The sequence below is a fragment of the Dendrobium catenatum genome, unplaced genomic scaffold, assembly GCF_001605985.2.
Source record: "Dendrobium catenatum unplaced genomic scaffold, ASM160598v2 fragScaff_scaffold_963, whole genome shotgun sequence".
NCBI classification, from domain to species: domain Eukaryota; kingdom Viridiplantae; phylum Streptophyta; class Magnoliopsida; order Asparagales; family Orchidaceae; genus Dendrobium; species Dendrobium catenatum.
In genome coordinates, this window is record NW_021319425.1 from 571,966 (window position 1) to 577,037 (window position 5,072).

The 5,072-nt window shown below is 36.2% G+C and overlaps 1 pseudogene; it reads right to left on the reverse strand.

Annotated features, from left to right (window-relative positions):
- Nucleotides 1-1,498: 1,498 nt before the first annotated feature.
- The window catches only part of LOC110093185, a 10,975-nt pseudogene continuing 7,401 nt past the window's right edge, over nt 1,499-5,072 (reverse strand).

The window sequence follows — 5,072 nt, forward strand, 5'->3', positions numbered from 1 at the left end:
AACGTCAGTTTAATAACCACAGGGTGTGGCGCCGGTTTAATTTAATACCGATGCCTGAATCGGTGGCTGAGGCCGTCAATATTAAGTTATTAATTTATGGAGTTCTAAACTACCAGAAAACCTCCGGTAAAAGCCCTAAATCTACCCAGTCCGAGCCTTCCTCCTTACTTCTTCGCACTTCTCTCTCGCTGCTGCAGATGGCTCACCCCCTTCTCGCGATCATGCCTCTGAGTACATCACAGGAATCCAGCGCCGACAAGCTCCCTCCGGCAGAAGATCTCGCCCCCAAGTTGAACCCCTCTCCTCTCTGGTCTCCTTGAGTCTCACGCCCCGATATTCTTCTCCAGCTATCGAACTCGTCCACCTCCTCTACTCTAGTCGCCGGCTCTCCTCTTTGCTGTAGGTAAATTCTTTATAAAAGTGCTTGATAATCTCCTATTATTAATGCTTTGATGCTCATCCAAACACACTTAGAAAGATTGATGTATTCTTCTTGTTGGTAAGGCTAGAGAGGGACTTGAAGCTAAACATGAATTATGGAGGTCAACCTTAGGGGCTGTTTGGTAGAATCTAGGATTTCATTTAAGTAGGATTTCATAAATCCTCCAAATACGGATTTACGAAATCCTGAGGGGGTTAAATCTTGAGAACTGTTTGGTAACCTTCATGAGATAGCGGGTATCATACTAAGAAAATACATATATTATTTATTATATCATATTATTTTGCTATCACTTTTATTAATAACTATTATTCTATACATAATAATCTCCAATGTGTATCATTCCTAAAGGTTCACTATAAAATTTTGATTTCTCAAGTGGTTGTAGTAGTGGCTCTTAAAACAATGAGTGTTTAGTGTTTGCATGGGTAATAAAAGGTACCAACCCCTATTTGTACACAAGTTTATTGATGTTGCACTTCATATGGATGGGGAAAAATTAAATCGTGATCCTCTCCCCCATACTAGATTTAACTTACAGAAGAATCCATGTTACACCCTACCAAATTAAATGTCAATAGAGATAGCTTTAACATTTTACTTCCAAATAGACTAGTCTTGATTTTATTCACTTGTTAAACTTTCACCATATGGTAAATTAATGCTCTAGCTAATTGATGGACTCAATACATATTCATGTAATTATTACATAATTTAGAATTCAAATGCATAGCCAAAAATACAGAACATACTTCATATATAATCATATTAAAATATTCGGCTTAAACTATATATAATACGTGATGGGCCTATGATGCACTGCATCATATGTTATGTTTTTAAGCTTGTTTAAAGTTATCTTGAAGCATAGAGATTTAACATAATACTCTAAGCTATTGTTCAAACTCGATACCATATGGCTTTTTAAGGCCGCCGGTACTTATTGGCGGTTTACCGATGCTTGCCGGCGGTTATCTAGTGATAAGCCGATAGATTAGCCGCCTGTACTTCATGCGGTTCTGACAGCTTGTAAGCCGTCGGTGATTAACCAGTGGTTTACCGGTGGTCACCCGGCGATGCTCCAACAGTTTGGCCGTCAGATTTACCGGCGGTTTTGATAGCCGGTACGCCGTCGGTAACTAACTGGCGGTCACCGGCGTTACCACCGCTGGAAATCACCGGTCGTCCCCGCCACCGGTGATTAAAACCATCGGAAATTGATCGCCGGAAACAGTTTCCTACACAGTTTTTACTGGTGGTTTTTTTTTGTCGCCTGAAAGCCACCGGTTTTTTATAAAACCGCCTGAAATCAATCATTAACTGCCGAAAAAAACTGCCAGTAATGCCTGAATTTCCTGCAGTTATATAATTTGAAGTTGAATTTTTAATTTTCAATTGTTATTTTAATGAAATTTTACATGAATTTTATCTTGATAAAGTGAGTTGAATCCATCTTGAAATGCTTATTAGTCAGTCATGGTTCATAGTGTTGTTATACTAGACGTAAATATTAGTGAGCTTGACAAACCTGTAAGTAGAGGTGTCAATATTTGACACGACCCAAAAATTCTGGGTTAGGGTCAACCCGGATCCAAAATGGGTTGGGTTGGGTTCAACAAATTGACCCATTTCAAAATCGGGTCGAGTTTGAGTTAACCCTTTGACCCGAAAGTGACCCAAAATTGACCCACTCTTTGCTCGAAAACCCATGTTTGACCTGGAAACCCTAGATTAACCTGTTTTTTACCCAAAAAGCAGAGTTTGAACTATTTTTTGACCCAAAAACTAATAAAATTTTCACTGTCCCAGGTCATTCGGGTCATGTCGGGTTGACCCGGACCCGACGCGAGTCGGATTCGGGTTCAAAAAATTGACATCAGGTTCGGATTGACACGAATAGTGTCGTGTCAATTTCGGGTTCAACCCGAACCCAACCCATGACCCGAAATTGACACCCCTTCCTGTAAGCTCATGGGATCAACAATCTACTCAACTTACAAAGCCTTCTCAGCTATAGCATTCACAAAGGTAGCATTAACTTAAAATATTATATTTGTAAATGATTAGAATACTTAGCCAAAGATATCTTATTATACAAACAAGCATCCAAGAAAGCATTCAACCTCCTCATGTCATCTTTCGTATCAAACTGATTTCTCTGAATCTATTTTCTATAAGACAAATAATGTCAAGAGTAAGTGATATATTTAGAGATCGATCTCTTCACCTCTTGATTCTCCCTTTCCAACTTGTCATTTTAATTCATTGACATAGCCACAGATGTTGATGTTAACTAGATCTCTTCCATCAGAGTAACATTGGTAGCCTCACAGACTTGTTATGCCTCAAGTTAGTACCTATTTTCTTTTACAATTCTAAGGAGGGAAGAATTCTCCTTAACCCACTCAATGTCGTTCCTCTACCCCCACCTTCTTCTTAAATTGATATATAACATGGTTGTGATGCTTTTCTTCTCTGTATGCTTTGAAATATGTGCTCAGTAGGAAGTAAGTGTGCTATCATTTGATGGCCTTCTTTTACTTTATGAAATGATAAAGAATCTCCCAAGAAATTTTCTAAATCTAATCCCAAATCAACCCTCAACCCTCCAACCCATACCTTCATTGTATTATTCATAGAGCCTGAGTTTGACCCTGCTCCAATGCTATAAATGGGAAGTAATGGTATATGAAACTCCCAATCAGGTTAAAAGCAAATTCCTAAGGCCAAATTTTCTGAAAAAACTTTGATATTTACATTAATGCACTATTAGAACTAGTATTCAATTTTTTTTATCTACAGACGTCATTGACTGGAAGATGCCACAGATCACAATTTGACTACCATCAACCGTGCTTCGAGATTCACGAGAATTAGCTGGTTCAACTCAAAAGATAGTATATATCTAACCATTAATTTGATCTCCTATTATTCAATTGGAGATACAGTAAAATTGCGTACAGATAGATAATAGATTATACCACTAGTGAAGTCTCACCTCTACTCGATAAGACCATCAAATGGAAGTTTAAAAACTAACTGTCAATATTTTTTTCTATACAGAAAATACTTCCTTGACATTATGTGAGTTGAAGAACAATTTATATACAATTTATATATACTATATAAAAAATTTTATCCTAATTGTAAAGAAACATAAATTTTCTACTTATGGGGCTAGCAAATTTTTTTAGAATAATTAACGACATTAATGACATAAATTGTGCTAAGGTAACATTTTGAAAAGCTTCAAACAAACCATTAAATAAGTATATCAAACCATAAACTATTAAGACGTTCTTCATTTCATTTCCCTGAATTTTTCTTCAATCGAAGAATAGTGTAAATTTAAGGAAAACACTTCATTGTTGTTGCGGGCTTAAACATAATTTTCAGCACAAGTAATGTGACGTTATTCCTAATGATATGCCAAGCCACATATAGGCCCTTGATCTATGTGTAGAGTTAACAATAGTTTTTATAATGGACATCGCTGCTCTTGGAGCTAAGTTTAAACTTTGGAAAAAATGGGGAGGGGCAGCTGCGAATATCTTCATCTGTGTATATGCGAAGTCTTTCCTAAGCATAATACGAGGCCAGCCTGCCATCAACGATGACGATATTAAGAGCAATTAAGCATGGATTGAACTAATAGTTTTAAGGTTAAGAGTCCAATACAAATTAAAAGTTGAATTAAGCCTTTCAACCAACACAATGTTAACGAATATTAAATACATTTTGTTAAATAAAAGATGCATGTAAAACATTAGATTCCCCTACTTCTATTTAAAAACATTTCAAAAAAAAAAACTGAAAGCTTAAATTGATCAACGTTTGACAGATACCTTAATTTTTTACTTTTTACCTGGAATGCTGTAAACTTAAAAGTTACTTTCATTTCGGACTGATCCATCATCATCCAGCCATCTCTCTGGAGTTGAAAAATTCTTCAGCATCATCTCCCCATAAATTTCCATTACCCTGGGATAAGGCATGTAGAACACAACGTCTCCTCGATTAACATTAAACCCATCTGGTAAAGTGTCATCAGAGAAGCAGGTCTTTGAATTCTACATAACATGTAATTTATAAATTTTAGAATAGTGCATAAAATTTAAAGATTTCTTGACATATTTATAGCGAATTACTATGATCATTAAGAAGCTTACCAATGGTACTGATGGGTACAACCTGAGGGTTTCGGATAATGCAGCATGAAGGTACTTCATTTTATCAAGAGACTCTACAGTTATTTTCTCAACGAATTCATTGATACAAATATCTTGTCCTGCTCGGATAGCTTCTTTCACTTCTTGATAAATTTCTTCTTGCACGTAGGGATGCTTACACAACAAATATATGAACCAAGACAGTGTTCCAGCTGTGGTGTCTTTGCCAGCTATAACAAAGTTGAGGGCGATATCTCTCAAATATTCATAAGTTATATTTTCTGGATCATGCTCCATTTCAGCCATAAATCGTGAGATGATGTCTTCTTTCTTTTCCTACGTGATAAAACAAAAGATCAAAATCAAATAAGTACTAGAAAAAGAAAATGCAGTAAGAAAATATAACTTTTGATGGTAAAATAGACTTTGAGCTAGGTCAAATAATATGCACATTAAGATTT